The sequence below is a fragment of the Dendrobates tinctorius genome, unplaced genomic scaffold (assembly GCF_039654945.1).
Source record: "Dendrobates tinctorius isolate UK_male_01 unplaced genomic scaffold, ASM3965494v1 ptg000028l, whole genome shotgun sequence".
NCBI classification, from domain to species: Eukaryota; Metazoa; Chordata; class Amphibia; order Anura; family Dendrobatidae; genus Dendrobates; species Dendrobates tinctorius.
The window spans coordinates 37,625,515-37,649,896 of NW_027361696.1; positions in this window are offsets into that span (position 1 = coordinate 37,625,515).

Here is a 24,382-nt window from a genome sequence, read left to right on the forward strand (position 1 = left end):
TTTTGATCATTTTGTCAAATTTGTTGCTTCAATAAAACTTGAATTTAATCCAAAAATGTCTCTCCCTTGTGTCATCTTTATATTCATCCAATAGGGAAAAGTTGTTCTCAATGTAAATCAGGCTCCTCCAAATCTGTGTCTTTTAGGGTTACAATTGATGGATTTGAATTTCTGCATTATGACAGACTGGGTGCAAATACTCCCATTCAATTATGTATATACTTTTTACAACAATAAAACAAATAATGGTTAGATTTTATCTCCTGCATTCTTCTATCTATTTCTTGTATATATGAGCTGCTCTGGTCCTCTGTACATGGCAATACACTACATGTGTTCCCAGGTTCTTCACAAATAAATATCACAGAGTTGCAGATTCATCTCCAGATCTTTATTATAAGAAAGAATCATTTTTTGTATCTAAAAGCAATATACACATGTGACATTTCTGTATAATATATACACCCCGCATATCTCTGGGTCGGTTGTGGTAGAACTGGGGTACCCTCCTTGCCGGAATCCAGATTAGAACAAGGCAGAAGAGGTAAAAAAAAGTACAAGAATGCAAAGAGTTAATCCATCAAGTTAGCTGTCCTGTACCCTAAATCTCATTGTGTCAATATCCTGAACCCCAAGTGTCATTGTGCCATTATGGGTACAGTACAGTGATGCTCACACTTAAATACTGGATAATGACATAAAGTTTCAGGCTGTTATTATCCTGTACCCCAATTGTCAGCATTTCAGTTTTCTATACCTCCAATTCTTGTTTTTATCATCGTGTACCCCAAGTTCTAGTGTCATTGTCCAGAACCCCATTTGTCAGTTTCTTTATATTCTGTACCACAAGTGTCTGCTTCCTCTTTCTCTACTTATTAAAGCCTTTAATATTTCACACATCTATTAAGACAGGAAGATATAGAAAAGAAAAAAGAAAGACCAGTTACACAGTATAGATAGATTAACCGATATGAGGTAATGATACCAGTTGGAAAAGATGATGTCATTTTCACTTTTTAATTAATACAAAAGTCAATACATCAGAAAGATGAAGAAAATATTTCTATTTCATTTATCTGTATTTTAATGTACAGATTGCATAAATCTTAGTCTCCATTGCAATTAGTAAATTATAAGTCGTATAATCCTTGAAGAAACTTAATAAATGTTAATTATTACATAATGAGAATGATGGTGTCGTGACTCTTCCTTGACAAGAAACATGATGTGCCACATGTTAAGTCTGATAGCTGTAAATATTCCATTGATTACATTTTTATCCATTTAGCCTATTATTTTGTGGTAAGAAAATAATTGTCAAAGCTCAGTAATGGCAGATATTAGTAGCTTGACATAAAAGCAGGTACATAATATATTATCATAAATCGATACAGTTACATGTAAAAACACAACAAAATTGTAGACTGAAGCCAGTACTAATTTTACCCTTGAGTCCATACAAATAAGGTAATTGTGAAACTCATGGAGTTCATCAGAGTAGCACATCCATATGAAAGAAAATATTTTCTATTTATCACAACAGACTTAGAATTCAGCTAAAATTGTGGTTTAGCCTTTACACTCGACCCCATCGCGGTTCCCTGGGGTGGAATAAGAGTAGCCAGGACCCCTGGCTCTATAGAGTGTGCCCTCAGCACCTGATGTATCACATGACATGTGACAAGATCCCCTTTGAGATGTGATAGGTCAAGTGTTTAACACAGAGATGCATGTGTGCAAATGTAAGACAACAGAGACATCGGTGTGCTACATGGTCAATGCAAATTTTTTTCTCCTTGTGTACAGTGCTAAAATAGCAACACTATACCCAGTAGAGGATACTATGTAATAAGAAACTACGCTATGTATAACAAGAGGAAGTTATATAATATGGGACGGCACTATACATTAAAATAAATGCTACTTAATAAAGCACAGCGCTATATATAGCAAACTGGAATTGTATATAATTGTTCTTTATGGAAATATCTTTAAGTTAATCATGGATTGATTATAATGAGGGCTATTAGCGCTACCACCCAGGGCACAGATCTCCCATGGGTCCCAGCAATAATGATGATTTGAGGGTGCTAGAGTAAATCATTATGTATTCTGAATAGGGGTTGAGTGACAGTAAATTAGGGTGATTTGAGGGTGGTGGAGAGTAAAGGATTATGTATTGAAGGTGGGGTAGAGCAAAAGATAATGAATTGAGGGTCAGTGGAGAGCAAATGATGAATTGAGGGTGAAGGAGATCAAATGGTGATGCATTAACTTTGTAAGGTGAGGGACATAAATTATGATCAATTGAGGGTGGGGAAAGCAAATTATGATGAATTGAGAGATAAGGGTGAGGAAGAGAAAATAATGCAGTTACGGGACCCCTGTGAGTGCCGGGCTCTGAGTAGTACAGGAAATTGCACACGTTATAAGCCACCCGAGGTGGCACACCTATATTGGAAAAAAACACTCCTTACCATAAAGATATTTCTATAAAGAACAATTACAAGATGAGCCAACAAATTATTTTTGGGAAATGCTGCTGTAAATTCTGGTAGAGAGTGTGAAGGAGAGATTAGTCATCCCCTTTAATAATTGATAAACGTGCAATAATTTAGTATGTCTAACAACATTAGGATTTCATTATCAAGATTTATTAGACCAGAGATCATATTAATAGTCAGATAAGTCCTTGATGAAAAGATGGCATATTTCTGAATTTGTGTCGAATCCTGTCCTTGTAAATAGTTTTTCTGAAAAATATGGATGCCATTCAGGACACAATACAGTGACCTCGTTGTGTCATGTTTCAGGTCTTCTACACAAGATTCATATCTATCGTACTACACATTTAGTGAATGTAATATATATTTAACATTTTTTCTGTCACACAATGAAAATTAGTACTTAAACCTGGATTATACGTATAAGAAAATAATGATTACACCAAAATGGACACACTTGGTAAATAGCCATTATACATCGTACATCACTTATATTGCTTTATGCTTTTTACACATTTTCTTCATAATATTCCCAAGTGTAAGCATCATTATCCTGTACCCCAAATTCCAGTGTTGTTCAGGACCCGATTTGTCTGTTTCTTTTTATCCTGTGCCCCCAAGTGTCGATGTCATCATTCTCTACTTATTAAAGCCTTTACTGTTTCATAAATATACTAAGACAGGGCGATATTGAAAAAGCCGTAGATAGACCACTTATAAAGCATAAATAAATGAACAGATATGAGATATTGATACAAATTTGAAGCAGATGACATCAATTGTCACTTTCTATGTAATAAATACATTCTTCAGAGGGATAAAGAAGGAGAGAAAATAACATTATTTTTTCTCTATCGATTATACATAATTTAAGTTCCAGATTAAATATTTGCTAATCATTGCCCTTTAAAAGAACTTGGCAGGTTTTGGGCATATTGGTCTGGGACACATCTGTTAGTGCACTTGTAGCTAGAGTTGAGCGACTTTTGTTTTTTTAGGGTCGCGTTTCGTTTCGTGAAACCCGACTTTTCCAAAAGTCGGGTCGAGCAAGATCGTCCGATTATAGGGAAAAGTCGGGGTCGTCCCGAAACACGAAACCCAATGTAAGTCATGGGGAATAAAAGTCGGCAGTGAGAGGAGGACAGGAAACACACCTACAGTGCCCATTTGAATGCCAAAAGCATCAATTCTTCTTTATTAAGCTTGTCAACCTTAATTAACTTCATAATACAAGTTACGCACTGAAAAATGGGGGTTATTTGGCTACAAACTGTGGGGGGGAGGGCTGGCTGCAGGTTTTCATGTGCCCTGGGCGAAAGAGCGCCCCTTTAACACATACCACAACTCATCATGCTCCGATACGGCAGAGAAATAGCGGTATAGTACAATGAAAAATACCTCACTTTTTACATCTCATGACGAGGCCCATCTATTTCTCCATACAGAATCATTGGTCCCATATAATGTTTGAAACAGTATATGATGAGCTCCACATAATGCTACAGTATATGTTGGTCCCCATGGATGAAGCTCCACTGTCTTATGGGCCCAAATAATGCTCCAAACATAATGGGCCCCATTTCTAATGCTCTAGTGTATAATGGGCCCTGTAAATGCTGCTCCAGTGTCTGATGTCCACCTTTGGAATGTTCCAGTGTATGGTGGGCCCCATCTATCATTCTCCAGAGTATAGTGCTCCCCAAAAATTGCAGTCCCAACATTGAAAACAATCAAATAAGTCTCCTCGCTAGGGAATCCCTGTACTTGTCTGGACAGGTGCTGTAGCTTGCTTAACAGCTCGCCAGCCGTTCTCACGCCCAGTATTGATTACACGTGATTGCACAAAGGTGAGAAAGGGTACCGTATCCCCAGATAACATGTATGGATAGCGTACACATTCAAAATATATGTCTCAGGAGGCAGGCTCAGACGGTGTTAGGCCCAGTATGGATTGCACGTGATTGCACAAAGGTTAGAAAGGGTACCGTATCCCCAGATAACATGTATGGATAGCGTACACATTCAAAATATATGTCTCAGGAGGCAGGCTCAGACGGTGTTAGGCCCAGTATGGATTGCACGTGATTGCACAAAGGTTAGAAAGGGTACCGTATCCCCGGATAACATGTATGGATAGCGTACACATTCAAAATATATGTCTCAGGAGGCAGGCTCAGACGGTGTTAGGCCCAGTATGGATTGCACGTGATTGCACAAAGGTTAGAAAGGGTACCGTATCCCCGGATAACATGTATGGATAGCGTACACATTCAAAATATATGTCTCAGGAGGCAGGCTCAGACGGTGTTAGGCCCAGTATGGATTGCACGTGATTGCACAAAGGTTAGAAAGGGTACTGTATCCCTGGATAACATGTATGGATAACGTACACATTCAAAATATATGTCTCAGGAGGCAGGCTCAGACGGTGTTAGGCCCAGTATGGATTGCACGTGATTGCACAAAGGTTAGAAAGGGTACCGTATCCATGGATAACATGTATGGATAGCGTACACATTCAAAATATATGTCTCAGGAGGCAGGCTCAGACGGTGTTAGGCCCAGTATGGATTGCACGTGATTGCACAAAGGTTAGAAAGGGTACCGTATCCCCGGATAACATGTATGGATAGCGTACACATTCAAAATATATGTCTATACAGCATGAGGCAGGCTCAGATGGTGTTAGGCCCAGTATGGATTGCACGTGATTGCACAAAGGTTAGAAAGGGTACCGTATCCCTGGATAACATGTATGGATAGCGTACACATTCAAAATATATGTCTATACAGCATGAGGCAGGCTCAGACGGTGTTAGGCCCAGTATGGATTGCACGTGATTGCACAAAGGTTAGAAAGGGTACCGTATCCCTGGATAACATGTATGGATAGCGTACACATTCAAAATATATGTCTATACAGCATGAGGCAGGCTCAGACGGTGTTAGGCCCAGTATGGATTGCACGTGATTGCACAAAGGTTAGAAAGGGTACCGTATCCCTGGATAACATGTATGGATAGCGTACACATTCAAAATATATGTCTATACAGCATGAGGCAGGCTCAGACGGTGTTAGGCCCAGTATGGATTGCACGTGATTGCACAAAGGTTAGAAAGGGTACCGTATCCCTGGATAACATGTATGGATAGCGTACACATTCAAAATATATGTCTCAGGAGGCAGGCTCAGACGGTGTCAGGCACAGTATGGATTTGACGCCCCAGATTACACAGCGGAGGAGCAGGGAGAGGTAAAGATTGCAAATGCTGGGGCCCTGCCCAAGCAAGGGGGGCCCACTCGTGGGCGTCGGTACTGGCACTGGGCCCCTCATAGTACAGGGGTGTGTCTGACGGCGGGTGTGCACCACCACCGTCAGAGACACTTGATTGCACTATGAGGGACCCTGTGCCAGTGCCCGCGCCCAAGAGTCGGCCTACCCACCTGTCCAGGGCAACAGCACTCGCACGGTGTCGTGCGGTAGGTGGTGACCCCGGCCATGGGGGGAGGCAGCACAGTTAGGGAGTTTTAGAAAGTGGCATATGTTGATGTTGGACATTCAGCTGATGCAAAAGGCGAAATATTTGAAGTACCAGGAAGAGGTGGACCAAAGCAAGCCATTTTTCTGTCACCCTATGTGTCATCAGGGGAAGGTGGGACAAAATCCTTGGAAACCCATGCGTGGTTCATTTTAATGAAGGTTAGATCATCCACATTTTGGGTTGACAGACGGGTCCTTTTTTCTGTCAGGATTGATCCAGCTGCACTGAAGACTCTTTCCGATAGCACACTTGCAGCTGGGCAAGCGAGCTCCTGTAAGGCATATTGTGCCAATTCAGGCCAGGTGTCCAGTTTAGTGGCCCAATGGTCAAAGGGGAATGACCTGTGTGGGAGAACATCGATATGGGAGGAAAAGTAGTTTGTTACCATAGTTGACAACTGCTGTCTCCTGTCACTTTCCATCGATGCAGTATTACCAGTTGTGTGAGCGGTATTTGAAAAATCAGTCCACAACATTGTCATGAAACCCCTGTCTCCAACGCCACTTCTGCTGTGTGCACCACGAACACCTCTGCCAAGCTGCCCCCGGCCCGTACGGCTCGTGTGAGAACCATCACCGCTGCTGTGTGCTGGGAATGCCTCAAGCAACCGATTTACCAGAGTTGCTTGTTTATTAGCCAATATTAGGTCAAGGTTCTCCTGTGGCATGATGTTTTGTAATTTGATTTATAGCGTGGATCCAGGATGCTGGCCAACCAGTAATCGTCATCGTTCATCATTTTGGCAATGCGGGGTCCCTTTTTAGGATCTGCAAGGCATAATCTGACATGTGGGCCAATGTTCCCGGTGTCAATGATGCACTGCGAGTGCTGGGTGGAGGAGCACTTTCTGGCAAATCCACATCCCTCCAGTCACGCACAAACCCTGTACCAGACCTTGCCACGCCAACATTTTCACTTGCCCCACGAGATGCATCCTCCTCCCCTAAGTAATCATCCCCATCATCCTCCTCCTCCTCCTCTTCTTCCTCCACCTCGTCCGGGAGAGGTCCCTGAGCAGACAATGGCTGAATGTCATCAAGGATTCCCTCCTCCTCTTCCTCCTCATCAACATTGGCTGCAGACGCCTGCTCCTTAAGGTGCATCAAAGTTTGCAGGAGCAGACGCATAAGTGGGATGCTCATGCTTAGGATGGCGTCGTCTGCGCTTACCAGCCGTGTGCATTCCTCAAAACACTGAAGGACTTTACAAAGGTCTTTCAGCTTCGACCACTGCACGCCTGTCAACTCCATGTCTGCTCTCAAAGTGCCTGGCCGTGTATCCTCCCACAAATGCATTATGGCCTGCCTCTGCTCGCACAGCCGCTCCACCATGTGCAGGGTGGAGTTCCACCTTGTTGCAATGTCGATAATGAGGCGGTGGTTGGGAATGTGGAGCAATCGCTGCAGCTTCTGCATACGAACGGAGTGTACAGGCGACCGGCGGATGTGCGCGCACAGTCTTCACACCTTCTGGAGCAGGGCTGTTAACTCCGGATAATTTTTGAGGAAGCACTGCACCACCAGGTTCAAGGTGTGAGCCAAGCAAGGTATGTGGCTGAGTTTTGAAAGGGCTATGGCTGCCACAAAATTACGGCCGTTATCACTAACTACCTTGCCTGCCTCAAGATGTACACTGCCCAGCCATGACTCAGTTTGTCGCTTCAAGTACTCGGCCAGCACCTCGGCCGTGTGTCTGTTGCCCAAACACATCATCTGCAACACAGCCTGCTGACGCTTTCCACTAGCTGCTCGATAGGGGGACACATCGTGTGCAACAGTGGCAGCTGCAGATGGAGTGCTCGTACGACTGCGCTCTGTGGACGAGCTTTCGCTTCTGGAGGAGGTGGAGGAGGAGGAGGGTCGAACGCCTACAGCCAACTGTTTCCTATACCGTGGGCTAGGCAGCACTGTCCCACCACCGCTGTCCCCTGTGGACCCTGCATCCACCACATTAACCCAGTGCGCAGTGATGGACACGTAACGGCCTTGGCCATGCCGACTGGACCATGCATCAGTTGTGAGGTGCACCTTTCCGCTCACTGACTGCTTGAGTGCATGGACAATGCGGTCTTTCACATGATGGTGGAGGGCTGGGATGGCTTTGTGAGTGAAGAAGTGGCGACTGGGTAGGTCATAGCGTGGTACTGCATAGGCCATGAGTTCGCGGAAAGCTGTGCTTTCCACCAACCGAAAGGGCATCATCTCAAACGAGATTAGTTTGGCAATGTGGGCGTTCAAACCCAGTGTACGCGGATGAGAGACTGAGTACTTTCTTGACCTACTCATAGTGTCTGGGAGGGTGGGCTGGACTTGAGAGCTGCATATGGTGGAAGTAGCGGTGGACAGGGCGGACTGAGAGAGGGTTGATGATGGTGATGGAGTTGGTGTTCTTTCTGATGGCCTAGAATCAGTCTTTCGTTGATATAACAGTGGGATTCCCTGACTGCTGTGGCCTTGCAACGACACCTCAACATTTGCTGCTGTGCTAACCGGTGGGCTTACAGTGGGGGAAACAATGTAGCGTTGCTGACGACCTTCGTTGTGATCAGTTGCACATGTGGCACTTGAGGTTTGGTGTTCTGTCCACGCTTGCAAGTGCATGCTGGTTAAATGTCTAAGCATGCAACTGGTATTCAAATTTTTCAGATTTTTCCCTCGGCTAAAGGTCTTTGCGCACTTCTTACAGATAACCTTGGCCTGATCATGAGGATTTTGTTCAAAAAAGTGCCACACTGCACTCTTCCTACTTTGGCAGACATTTTGCGGCCTAGCACGCTGTGATCTTTTGACCCTCTGGACAAGCTGTCCAGCAACTCTTTTGATGTTTGGAACCTGTCTTTGGAGTGCTCCGGGCCTGCCAGATAACTGCTGTTGCGATGTCGATGTCTGCTGTGGATGCTCCTCATCTGAGCTATTGGAAGCAGCACCCTCTTCCCCCAATGGATGCCAATCTGGGTCAACAACTGGGTCATCCATCACCTCCTCTTCTATGTCATGTGCACCTTCCTCTGTGTCACCATGTATGGTGGTATAGTGTGCGGGAAGGGGCACCTGAGTCTCATCAGGGTCAGAATCTGGCTCTGTACACTGCGAGGACAATGTAGTGCTCTGAGTGAATGTACCAGCAGAATCATCCATCAGCGGCTGTGCATCAGTGCACTCCATGTCAGATTCATCTTGGCCTGGGTAATTCACCATTTGACTTGATAATCCAGGCATGGTATGTGAAAACAGCTCCATGGAGTAATCAGTAGTATGGCCTGCGTCATCCTTCAATCTTGGTTGGGGTGAAGGACACAAGGAAAGGTGTGGTTCATGAACATGAGCCTCCAATGACAACTCAGTGCTTTTACTTTTTACAACTGAAGAAGAGGAGGCGATAGAGCTGGAGGCTGCGTCAGCAATGTAAGACAAAACTTTTTCCTGATGCTCTGGCTTTAAAAGCGGTTTGCCAACTCCTAGAAAACTAAGCGTTCGAGGCCTTATGTAGCCAGACGATGACGCAGGCTCAACACCTCCTGCATTCGGTCCTATTTTGCTCTTGCCACTACCATCAGATCCACCACCAACACCATCATTACCAGCTGCCAACCCCCGCCCAATTCCACGGCCTCTTCCACCAGCCTTCCTCATTTTTGGTAGAAATGTAGACAAAATCCAACAAACTATATAGTATGTAAAACAAGGTGTCTATAGGACAGGGGAGATTTTGAATTTCTGCACACACTTTTGGACACTGGACACTTTTGGATTGTGTGAGGCCCACTGATATCTGAGCTCTATGTGAGAGGCTCGATGGCACAGCTGTGACCTAAGTGACTAGAGAATAAGTGAGATTTTGAATCTCTGCACACACTTTTGGACACTGGACACTTTTGGATTGTGTGAGGCCCAATGAATATCTGAGCGCTATGTGACAAGCTCGATGGCACAGCTGTGACCTAAGTGACTAGAGAATAAGTGAGATTTTGAATCTCTGCACACACTTTTGGACACTGGACACTTTTGGATTGTGTGAGGCCCAATGAATATCTGAGCGCTATGTGACAGGCTCGATGGCACAGCTGTGACCTAAGTGACTAGAGAATAAGTGAGATTTTGAATCTCTGCACACACTTTTGGACACTGGACACTTTTGGATTGTGTGAGGCCCAATGAATATCTGAGCGCTATGTGACAAGCTCGATGGCACAGCTGTGACCTAAGTGACTAGAGGATAAGTGAGAGTTTGAATCTCTGCACACACTTTTGGACACTGGACACTTTTGGATTGTGTGAGGCCCAATGAATATCTGAGCGCTATGTGACAAGCTCGATGGCACAGCTGTGACCTAAGTGACTAGAGAATAAGTGAGATTTTGAATCTCTGCACACACTTTTGGACACTGGACACTTTTGGATTGTGTGAGGCCCAATGAATATCTGAGCGCTATGTGACAGGCTCGATGGCACAGCTGTGACCTAAGTGACTAGAGAAAAAGTGAGATTTTGAATCTCTGCACACACTTTTGGACACTGGACACTTTTGGATTGTGTGAGGCCCAATGAATATCTGAGCGCTATGTGACAAGCTCGATGGCACAGCTGTGACCTAAGTGACTAGAGGATAAGTGAGAGTTTGAATCTCTGCACACACTTTTGGACACTGGACACTTTTGGATTGTGTGAGGCCCAATGATTATCTGAGCGCTATGTGACAAGCTCGATGGCACAGCTGTGACCTAAGTGACTAGAGAATAAGTGAGAGTTTGAATCTCTGCACACACTTTTGGACACTGGACACTTTTGGATTGTGTGAGGCCCAATGAATATCTGAGCGCTATGTGACAAGCTCGATGGCACAGCTGTGACCTAAGTGACTAGAGGATAAGTGAGAGTTTGAATCTCTGCACACACTTTTGGACACTGGACACTTTTGGATTGTGTGAGGCCCAATGAATATCTGAGCGCTATGTGACAAGCTCGATGGCACAGCTGTGACCTAAGTGACTAGAGGATAAGTGAGAGTTTGAATCTCTGCACACACTTTTGGACACTGGACACTTTTGGATTGTGTGAGGCCCAATGAATATCTGAGCGCTATGTGACAAGCTCGATGGCACAGCTGTGACCTAAGTGACTAGAGGATAAGTGAGAGTTTGAATCTCTGCACACACTTTTGGACACTGGACACTTTTGGATTGTGTGAGGCCCAATGAATATCTGAGCGCTATGTGACAAGCTCGATGGCACAGCTGTGACCTAAGTGACTAGAGGATAAGTGAGAGTTTGAATCTCTGCACACACTTTTGGACACTGGACACTTTTGGATTGTGTGAGGCCCAATGAATATCTGAGCGCTATGTGACAAGCTCGATGGCACAGCTGTGACCTAAGTGACTAGAGGATAAGGGAGATTGGATTGCTTTTAAAAAAGCAGTTTGCGGAGCAGTGGGTAGACAGCAATGCCAGCCTGTCAGGAAGCCTTAAAAGGCAGCCCAACAACCAACACCACTGATACACCACTATATAGCCTCCCCTTGCACTGCACACAGTGACTGGTGTGTTGTGCAGGCCAAATTGCTATCAGCAGCAGAAGCAGTTTTTTTTTCTTCTCAGCAGGACAAAAAAAAAAATTGGGATTGCTTTTAAAAAAGCAGTTTGAGGCCCAATGAATATCTGAGCGCTATGTGACAGGCTCGATGGCACAGCTGTGACCAAAGTGACTAGAGGATAAGGGAGATTGGATTGCTTTTAGAAAAGCAGTTTGCGGAGCAGTGGGTAAACAGCAATGCCAGCCTGTCAGGAAGCCTTAGAAGGCAGCCCAACAACCAACACCACTGATACACCACTATATAGCCTCCCCTTGCACTGCACACACAGTGACTGGTGTGTTGTGCAGGCCAAATCACTAGCAGCAGAAGCAGTTTTTTGGTCTTCTTCCCTGCCTAACGCTCTCCCTACAGAATCAGCAGCAACCTCTCCCTATACTGAGATCGGCAGAAGTAAGATGGCGGTCGGCGTGCACGCCCTTTTATACCCCCTGTGACGCCCACCAAAGCAAGCCAATCACTTGCATGCCCTTCTGAAAGATGGTGGTGACCCGTGCCTATGTCATCACGTTGCCCACAGTGTCCGTGGATCCTGATTGGCTGAAAAAGAGCGCAAAACAAACTTTTGAAATGCGACTTTGGCGCGTAAGTCGCCGACCTCGTGGCCGACCTCATCCTAGGGTCGGGTTTCGTTTCATGAAACCCGACTTTGCCAAAAGTCGGTGACTTTTGATTTTTTTCGACCCATTTCGCTCAACTCTACTTGTAGCATAACATTATGGAGGTCACTGTCATTACAGTCCAATTGACCTAATAGAATTATCCATAAGAAACAAGAGACACTGCAGAGGTCGCACTTTTGAGGAGCTTTCTAATTCCATCACCAATTTTGCATGAGAAGAGAGGAGCACAAACTCAGGATCCACCCAAGCCAACTGTATCCACAGGGCATTTCATATGTTGATGACAGAGTTAACAGCCCCAGGATAAATTACTTGTATGAGGAAGTATGTTAATGAAATGGCTACAAAATAAGTTGACGTTCCCCATATATGTTTTATAATCCTTGTCCAAACTCAATAAATGGCTGTATCCTGTCTCTTCCTTCACAAAAAACATGTGACATAGGTGGGTAAGTAGATATGAAATAGAAAATAGGCAAATAAAACTGTGTAGATATTCAGTTAGAGCTGATTGCACGTCACAACAAGTCTGGTAATAGTAAAGAATCCATTGATAATGATTTTCTTCCTCCAAATTAAAAGTCACGGGGATAGAAATTGTCAAAACTCAGTAATGTCAGTGATTGTGAAGGAATAAATTATTCTGATGAAGAAGCTTGACAGAAAAGCAGGTATTTAACTTTATATTGATATAACCTACAAATCGATACAGTTATAGAGAAAAACAACATGGAAAAGAGACAGAAATCAAGCTAATTTTACCTTGAGGTGCATACAAGTGAGATTAATATGAAACACATCAAGTTCTCCAAAAGGAACCCATCAATATGAAGAAATTATAATCTATATATCACAACAAGCTCAGAACTCAGCTGAAATTGTTGGCTAGCCTTTTAATTAGACACCATGGCGGTACCCCTTTATTAAGAAAATTATCACATAGTAACATTAAGATTTTTTTTATCAAAAACAAATAAAATTATATTTTACAATATTTTGTTGGGAAACACTGCAGTAAGTTCAGGTAGTGCATGTGCTGCAAACCTTAGCCGACCACCTTTCATAATCCCAAAACGTGAAATGATTTAGTATGTCATTATCAAGAAGAATGATTACACCAGAGACCATAGAAAGATGTGTCCTTGATAAAACAATGGCAGTTATTAATTTTGATGTTTTAGGTCTTGCATCTTCTACCCTAGATTCATAATTATCTTCCTACCTATTTAATAAATGAATTATATATATTACAATTCTGCACTCATGCAAATGAAAATTAGAAGATGTTAGAGAGTAATGACTGCACCAAACTGAGCAACTTTTTAGCTATCCATTATAAATTCCTGCATAACTTATTGTAATACGCTTTTTACTTATCTTACACATCTATGTTGATTTTCAACTATCAAAAATCAATATTAGCAATATCTCTTACAATATGACACAAAGAGGCATGAAACACATCACATAATTAGTTCCCATTTGTATCAGGCTATTACTTTTTTATATAAATGATAAAAAATGTATTATACATATGAGAGAAAGAAAATTTTTAAAAATATTTATAATTCTAAATTTAAACAACATTTATAATTTGTCCCCGTTTCCCTATCCATAAACCAGTCTGGTATTGGTTGAATAGTTTGCTCTACAGTTCTGTATGTAATTAAGTAATTGACCTGATAGAATAATGCTCAAAACAAAAGAGACTCTGTTACCCTTGTGAAAATAAAAAATTGTGGGCTAAAAAAATCACTTTTGAGGAAAGAAATGATTTTTTGTTTTCATGTCTCTGCGTTTATAAACTTCTGTGAAGCAGTTGGGGGTTAAAGTGCTCACCGCGCATCTAGATAAGTTCCTTGGGGGGTCTAGTTTCCAAAATGGGGTCACTTGTTGGGGGTTTCCACTGTTTAGGTACATCAGAGGCTCTGCAAATGTAGCATGACGCCCGCAGACCATTCCATCAAGTCGGTATTTCAAAACGTCACTACTTCCCTTCCGAGCCACGACTTGTGCCCAAACAGTGGTCCCCCCACATATGGGGTACCAGCGTACTCAGGACAAACTGGACAACAACTTTTGTGGTCCAATTTCTCCTGTTACCATTATGAAAATAAAAAATGGCCTAAAAAATCATTTTTTGAGGAAAAAAAAATATTTTTATTTTCACGGCTCTGTGTTATACACTTCTGTAAAGCACCTGGGGTTCAAAGTGCTCACTATGCTTATAGATATGTTCCTTAGGGGGTCTAGTTTCCAAAATGGGGTCATTTGTGGGGGAGCTCAAAGTGTAGGCAGACAGGGCCTCTCCAAGCACGACATGGTGTCCGCTAACGATTGGAGCTAATTTTCCATTCAAAAAATCAAATGGCGCTCCTTCCCTTCTGAGCCCTGCCGTGCGCCCAAACAGTGGTTCCCCCATCACATATGGGGTACCAGCGTACTCAGGACAAACTGAATAACAACTTTAGGGGTCCAATTTATCTTGTTACCCTTGTGAAAATAAAAAATAGCGGGCTAAAATATCATTTTTGAGGAAAAAAATGATTTTTTTATTTCATGGCTCTGGGTTTATAAACTTCTGTGAAGCACTTGGGGGTTCAAAGTGCTCACTACACATCTAGATAAGCTTCTTGGCAGATCTAGTGTCCAAAATGGGGTCACTTGTGGGGGGTTTCTACTGTTTAGGCACATCAGGGACTCTGCAAACGCAACATGATGCCCGCAGACCATTCCATCAGTCTGCAATCCAAAATCACACTCCTTCCATTCTGAGCTCTCCCATGCGCTCAAACAGTGGTTCCCCCCCACATATGGGGTACCAGCGTACTCAGGACAAATTGCACAACAACTTTTGTGGTCCAATTTCTCCTGTTAGCCTTGTGAAAATAAAAAATAGCGGGCTAAAATATCATTTTTGAGGAAAAAACATGATTTTTTATTTTCACTGCTCTGCGTTATAAACTTCTGTGAAGCACTTGTGGGTTCAAAGTGCTCACCAGACATCTAGATAAGTTCCTTGTGGGGTCTAGTTTCCAAAATGGAGTCACTTGTGGGGGAGCTCCAATGTTTAGGTACACAGGGGCTCTCCAAACACGACATGATGTCCGCTAACGATTGGAGCTAATTTTCCATTCAAAAAGTCAAATGGTGCTCCTTCACTTCCGGGCCCTGCCGTGCGCCCAAACAGTGGTTTATGACCACATATGAGGTATGGGTGTACTCAGGAGAAATTGCCCAACAAATTTTAGTATCCATTTTATACTGTTGCCCATTTGAAAATGAAAAAACTGAGGCTAAAATAAAATTTTTGTGAACAAAAAGTCCTTTTTTTACAGATCAATTTGTGAAGCACCTGGGGGTTCAAAGTGCTCACTATGCATCTAGCTAAGTTCCTTGGAGGGTCTAGTTTCCAAAATGGGGTCACTTGTGGGGGAGCTCCAATGTTTAGGCACACAGGGACTCTCCAAACTCGACATGGCAACCACTAAATAATCCAGCATATTTTCCATTCAAAAAGTCAAATGGTGCTCCTTCCCTTCCGGGCCCTGCCGTGCGCCCAAACAGTAGTTTATAGCCACATATGAGGTATTGTTGTACTCAGGAAAAATTGCCCAACAAATTTTAGGATCCATTTTATCCTGTTGCCCATGTGAAAATGAAAAAATTGATGCTAAAAGAAAATTTTTGTTGGAAAAATTAAAATGTCCATTTTTTCCTTCCACATTGCTTTAGTTGCTGCGAAGCACCTGAAGGGTTAATAATCTTCTTGAATGTAGTTTTGAGCACCTTGAGGGGTGCAGTTTTTAGAATGGTGTCACTTTTGGGTATTTTCTGCCATATAGACCCCTCAAAGTGACTTCAAATGTGAGGTGGTCCCTAAAAAAAATGGTTTTGTAAATTTTGTTGTAAAAATGAGAAATCGCTAGTCAACTTTTAACCCTTATAACTTCCTAACAAAAAAAATTTGTTTCCAAAATTTGTTTCCAAAATGGAAGACAGCATTTAACACCAGGGACGGGCACTATGAATACCTGGTGATGCCCTTCGGGCTCTGTAATGCTCGTGATTGCTGATTTTGTGACGCCACAGTGATCTCGCCAGTGACATCGCTGTGTGTGACCTGGATCAGCGACCGACCCCCCTGCCGAGTATCGCTGATCGTGCTCCATCGTCCTGGGCCGTTTTTTGATCGTTGGTCTCCCACTGGCCAGCACGCATCGCTGCGAGTGTGGCTGCATGTGGCTGCGTGTGGCAGCGAGAGACCAGCGATCAGTGACACTGGACGCTGGTTTCCAATGTAAACAGCGGGTATCCAAGAGCTGCGCGGCTCTTAGATACCCGCTGTTTACATTGGAAACCAGCTTGCTCGCTGGTTCTGATCGCTGGAGGGGCTGTCTATGTGACAGCTCACCAGTGATCAGCCTAACGATGTCCCAGCGATCCCATCCATGTCGGATCGTTGGTGGGATCGCTGGGACATCGTTATGTGTAACGGGGCTTTTACTCATGCTGTTCATACTGACATCACTTTCAGTTTCATTAGAACTGATGTCAATGGAATCCACATCTGGGAAGCTAAAGGAGACCCGCCGTTTAGCTACATCAGAGGAACTATGGTTGCGTTTTTTAAAATGGGGTGAGGAACTTTTGATGTTTTTTGCCATCTCCCCCATTCATACACTTGATCCATCTGGTAATCTCCCAAGTCGAACTGAAACTTATTGCGCTTGCGATCTATAATAGTTTCCTCTAACTTGGAGACAGATTTTTTTGATATTCAAAAGTTCCTCTTGGTATTTGGCACTATTATTTGTCTCCAAAGTAATTTTAATCTGATTAATTTCAGATTGAACATCTTTTAGTTTGGTGGACTCATATTTCATAATTAATTGCATTAGCTGTATAGAGCAGCTGCTTAAAATACAATTCCATTCTTTAACAAAGTCCTGAGAGTAAATGGTGGTAGGAATTTTTTTAAGCCGCAATCCTCTCAGAATCATATTTTTATGGACATAATTTTCCAAAGTTGTGAAAACTTTAGTTTCGTTAATCATCATTTTTTCCAATTTATTGACGTCCATTAAAAAAGGATCAGATGCAGAACTACCAACAGAAGTGGGTCAGTCAGTTGTAAATAATTGAGCCACCTTGCGTGCTCTTTCTAGACTTGTATCCATATTTAAAAAGAAATACTGTAGGACTTAACACAAACACAATGCCAAAGAGCTAATATGAGCATGCAAGAGAAAATTACTTTTCTACATTAATATAAAACAGCTCTCGGTGTGCACGGCAAAAAAAACTGTGAAACTCAGTATAAAAGGAAAAAGATAGCCAGCTCACCTATCGGCATGTATTGCGGGAAGCACGGACCACGTGCAGTCATCATGTAGTAGTTAGAACAAAGTGGAATAAAGGTCCAGTTTCACAACAATTTATTGTATAAAATATAGTCCAGAAACACTAAAATTTACATGCGTAACAAATAGGCTACGCGTTTCGAACAAAAACCTTGTTCTTTTTCAGAGCTGCTTCCCATTTATGTTACCACACTTTATGTCCATTACCCCCAATAAGATCAAATACAAATCACATGGTGTTCGAAAAGAGAGAAAAAAAAAGGGAGGAAGCGAAAAAAAGGGAGGGTGGAAAGGAAGACAAAATGTAAAGGAAAAAAAAAACAAAATGCACAAAAGAGCAAATAAAACAGAAAATTATGATAATGCAAACTTAAATATAAACATATAAATGCATATCAAAAAATTAATACATATGATAAACATTATTAATGAAACATAATTTATTTTCTGGCATTTAGTCAGTCGGGAAAACATGTATTCAAGTAAAAAATCCAGTACGCTTCACGTGTCATAAGGTGTTTTTTAAGTCGCCACCTCTCATGTTGCACATCATTCTTTCAATACCAGTAACTTGAAAAAATTCAGTGCTTCTTTGATGCTGAGAAATAAAGTGTTTGGATGCAGAAGAAGCGCGACCACTAGTGTATGGGAATTCCTAGTCTAGGAGACCCGTTCCTTTAAATTTGCCATAGTTTTTAATCAGGCTTTCCTCCAAGTCTCATCATTCGCCACCACTAGATCACCAGAGTTAACATGTTCCATGCTGCTACAGCCAGTGTTGAAATCCTAACAAGGGTGGGGGTTTTGCTGGGCATTAAATACTTGTTAAGGAAAAGGTTGAGATGTACCCCACAGGAAAAAATGTTTGTCAGCCCAATACACTTAGTGTAAGGCTATTAGAAGTCTAGGAGACCCGCTCCTTTTTAATGGGACATTTTTTGTTAAGATGCCCTCCTACATGTTTCTTCCAAGGGAGATTGGGGTTATTGGGATGCATATGACTTGGTAGCAGGGCAGGCCATGCAGTCAATGCATAAGAAAACAGAATGGGAGTACAAAATGAATAATGTGAAGTGGATTTTCCTGTGCCCTTCCAGTACCTAGGTTCAAAGGCATATTGGGGTGCAGATGACTTCGCAGCAGGGCAGGCCTTGCAGTCAATGCATAAGAAAATAGAATGGGAGATCAAAATGAATAATGTTAAGTGGATTTCCCTGTGCCAATCCAGTATGTGGGTTCAAAGGCTTATTGGTGTGCATATGACTTGGTAGCAGGGCAAGCCTTGCTGTTAATGCCAAAGAAAACAGAATGGGAGTACAAAATGAATAATGTGAAGTGGATTTTCCTGTGCCCATCCAGTATGTGGGTTCAAAGGCTTATTGGTGTGCATATGACTTGGTAGCAGGGCAGGCCTTGCTGTCAATTCATAAGAAAACAGAATGGGAGTACAAAATGAATAATGTGAAGTGGATTTTCCTGTGCCCATCAAGTACGTGTCTTGAAAAAGCTTATTGGGGTGCATGTAACATTGGGGCAAGCTAGGCATTGCATTCAATGCAACATTTTTTCTGGAAGCTCTCCTATCTATACCTCTCGTGAAAGGGGTATTGTGGTGCGTCATAATTCTTGGCAGTCCATGCACTCACTGCACAGACAATAACAATTTAGGAGACCCACTGTTTAATTATGGCCCTTTAAGAAGATTAATGCCACCTGATGCCCCAGTAAAATAAGCTCTGTGACCTCAAGTGTCCCTCCTTCATAAATGAAACAAGATGTGTCTGCTTATGTGTCACACACCACATGGCCAACTATGGTTGTTAAATGTTACAGTGATATTTCCAAGTAAATGCATTTGTAATGGTTGAAAGCAGTGATAAAGTTGAAAAACGCTTCAAAAACTCTGCATCTGAACATACCTCAAGTGGGGGAAGAACGTTTTGGTCTGAGGTTAATTATTTTGCCTTATATGCAAGTCATTAACCTGGAAAGGATGTACCTTTACACATTTCCCAGTAAAATCCATTTTGGTATGTTTTTTGGTGCCCCGGTAAAAATGGCATGAAACGCTGAAAAAATTGTTTAAATCTGTGAAATAGGAGTCAGGAATGCTTCCAGGGGCGATCCTCATGATGTCCCCGTGTCACTTGATCAGTGTTTCCATCATTTTCAGACGTTTTTAGACCTTTAAAGGACCCCCGGGGGGATCTCAGTAAAAATGCTTGTGTCTCCCATAGACTTACATTGGCCTCGTTGTTCTGTCCGAGTACCTGAATATTCCAATTTATTCGACCCCAGCAACGAGCACCCGAGCATTTTAGTGCTTGCCCATCACTAATTATTACTAGAGATGAGCGAGTATACTGGTTGCTCGGGTTTTTCCGAGCATGCTCAGGTGACCTCCGAGTATTTTGGCATGCACGGATACTTAGTTTCTGTTGACGCAACTGCATGATTTCTGGCTGCTGGACAACCTGAATACATGTGTGGTATGCCTGTTTGCTATTGGAATTCCCACATGTATTCAGGCTGTCTAGCAGCCTGCACTTCACATCTTGTATGATGTATCATCTGTATTGCTGTGTATTTGTTGCATTATCCCCCTCACAACATTGGACATATAGGTACATCCAAGTCATGTCTCTCCCTTTAATGCAGTCTCTGGCGTTCAACCTGTGTATTTCTCTGCACATGACAGCTGATTTGATCTCTTCATCTCTGAGTTTGTTTTCATACATAGACAATATTATTCTTATATGAATGGGCTCCATTGAAGGATTCAATTAGTTCCATACTTACCCTAATTATATAGACCCTATGGTATAATAAGCTCTGGTTCCTACCCCCAGTTCCTTCATGTTTTTAAATATGAATGCTTTGATTTCCAATAAAAGGTCAGATACCTGCTTTTACGTCCTTCCTACTGACCTTAATCATCTTTTCCTTGATAGTAGCTTCTATACCTGAGGTACGATAACATTTTTACTCATGTAGCCAGTTACTTCGAGGGAAGAAAATCTTTAACAAAGAATCTTTTGCCGTTCCTACACTTGGCATGATGTGTGATAAGTTTAAAAAAAAAATCTTCAAAATTTTATCTACTTACCTTTTTTATTTCTTATCTAATACTCACCTACATATATCACATGTTTCTTGTTAGACAAGATTCAGTACACCATTATTCACATTAACCAAATTTGTTGGGATTAGACAAGAATAAAAAGCATACATTCATACGTCACCACGTGTAGTCTTTCATCTACAGTTATCCAGTAGTGTTTTAGGGTACCTACTATCCCTAAATCTATCAGTCTTTTTTATAATGATCATCATAAATTATGTGTCTGATACAAGCCAGACTACACAATATCTTCATTTGGCCGCATCCACCTAGTATCCTTCTCTCTGCTGCCTAGCCTGTGGACCTAATTCTGTATTCAATTGACCAATGAATTTGACATAAACGTTAGATGTGTCTTTATAACTACAGGCACAGGTTGCACACCCTGGTCTACCCCTTTAACAATTAATGATGGATATATCTGTCTTAAGCAGCTGCTGGATCCCACATGAGAGCTAAAACTGATCCAATCAGTTAATGCGCTTTAGATGCCATTAAACTGTGGCATTTAAAGGGTCTGTTATATGGAGGGTCTCCCTCTGTATGGTCATTGCCACCTGCAACATAATCACAAAGTTTTATAAGGTTAACTTTTCTATACGGTCTAATATATTTTTATTGACCGGCAGGTTATTAATCTTTTCCAACCACAAGCAGCAATGATAAAAAAAATGGATAGTTTTTTCTTATATATTTTCACAACTCTATCGTGTATATACAGCGGTTCAGATTCATCACCAGATATTTACTACAAGAAAGAACTCCATTTTTTTGTTTCTACATAAATAGGTCAGTTTGTAGTAGAACTGGGGTCTCACTATGTAGGAATCCATATCAGGAACAGATCCAGTTCTGGACAAGACAGAAAAGGTCTGAAAATACAAAAACACCAAGAGTTAATCAAACATAGTCATTGTCTATGTCATAAGTCTCATTGTGTCAATATCCTGTACCCAAAGTACTGGGCTGTCACTGACACTTGGGGTTCAGGATAACAACACACTGACATTTAGGGTACAGTGTAATGACACCAAATTTAAGACTGTTGTCATCCTTTACTCCAAGTGCCAGAATTTCATTTTTCTGCACCCCCAAGTGTTGGTTTCATCATCCCATAACTCAAGGTAAGTCATTATCCTGCACCAAAAGTGATGGCATTAATATTTCATACATCTAATAAGACACATAGAGAGAGAAAAAATTAATGGAAAGACCTGAAAAGTGAAGAAAAATGAACAGATATAAGATAGAGAAAACATTTGAAACAGACAATGCATTTTGTCAGTTTCAATATAATAAATAAATCTATACATCAAGGCACAAAGAAAGATACAGAAAATAATATTTGTCTATCATGTATCTATAATTAAAACTTTAGGTCAAATGCATTATTTGTCTTTCTAACTTCCTTTAAACCAGTCTTGTTTTGGGTGCATTGGTCTGGGATAAATCTTTTAGTTCAAATGAATGATAATGGAGACAGTGTTATTATTATCCAATTGAACTAATAGAATTATCCCTGACATACAATAGACCCTGCAGAGGTCACACTTGTCCGGAGCCTTGTATCTCCATCAGCCACTCAGCATGAGAAGAGAGGAGAACATACCCAGTATCAATTAAAACTGACTGTACTATATACAGAGGGCATTTCATATGTAGATGACAGGGTTAATAGCTGCAAGAAAAACTGTACAGGAAGCTACATGCAAATTAAATGTATACAAAATAAATTTAAGATCCACATACAGCTCAGGAAAAAAATCAAGTGGTCACAACATCAAAACCCTGTCTTGGGCAGACTATTCTCCAGACCTGAACCTCATTGAAAGCCTCTGGAATGTAATCAAGAGGATGATGGATAGTCACAAGTAGAGTTGAGCGATACCGTCCGATACTTCAAAGTATCGGATCGGAATGGATCGGCCGATCTTAAAAAAAAGTATCGGTATCGCCGATTCCGATACCGGAAGTCCCATTCAAGTCTATGGGACTTCCGGTATCGGAATAAGAAAAATCCTGTTTTTCCCTTGTACAGCCTCTCTGGGGTCTGTACGGGCCTTTCGGGGGGCTGTGCCGGCCTGCCAGGGGGTCTGTGCAGGCTCCGGTGGTCTGTGCCGGCCTGCCGGGGGGCTGTGCCGGCCTGCCAGGGGGGCTGTGCAGGCTCCGGTGGGCTGTGCCGGCCTGCCAGGGGGGCTGTGCAGGCTCCGGTGGGCTGTGCCGGCCTGCCGGGGGGCTGTGCCGGCCTGCCGGTGGTCTGTGCACCCTGTGGGGGGCTGTGCCGGCCTGCCGGGGGGCTGTGCTGATGTCCGGGGGTCTGTGCAAGCATCGTCCGATGGGACTACAAGTCCCATCTGGCGATGCCTGCTACCATGACAGTGATTGACACATTAGCCAATGATGGGACAGTAGTAGTCCCATCATCCGGCTAATGTGTTAAATGTTAAAAAAAAAAAAAAAAATACTACATACATACTACATGCATGCTACATACATACTACATGCTACATACATACTACATACATACTACATACATACTACATACATAACACATATATACTACATACATACTACATACTTAATACATATATACTACATGCATGCTACATACATACTACATGCTACATACATACTACATATATACTACATACATACTACATACATACTACATACATACTACATGCATGCTACATACATACTACATATATACTACATGCATGCTACATACATACTACATGCTACATACATACTACATATATACTACATACATACTACATACATACTACATACATACTACATGCATGCTACATACATACTACATATATACTACATGCATGCTACATACATACTACATGCTACATACATACTACATATATGCTACATACATACTACATATATACTACATGCATGCTACATACATACTGCATGCTACATACATACTACATGCTACATACATACCACATATATAATACATACATACTACATGCATGCTACATGCTACATACATACCACATACATACTACATACATACTACATACATACTACATGCTACATACATACTACATATATACTACATGCATGCTACATACATACTGCATGCTACATACATACCACATATATACTACATACATACTACATGCATGCTACATGCTACATACATACCACATACATACTACATACATACTACATACATACTACATGCTACATACATACTACATATATACTACATGCATGCTACATACATACTGCATGCTACATACATACCACATACATACTACATACATACTACATGCATGCTACATGCTGCATACATACCACATACATACTACATACATACTACATACATACTACATGCTACATACATACTACATATATACTACATGCATGCTACATACATACTACATGCTACATACATACTACATATACTACATGCATGCTACATACATACTACATACATACTACATGCTACATACATACCACATATATACTACATGCATACTACATACAATACATTCATACAATACATACATAGACATACAGTACATATAACATAGAGTAACATACTTACCAATACTTGTCACATTGTTCCCCGAAGCCATTGTCTTTTACGGAATAAATATTAACATAACAAACCACAA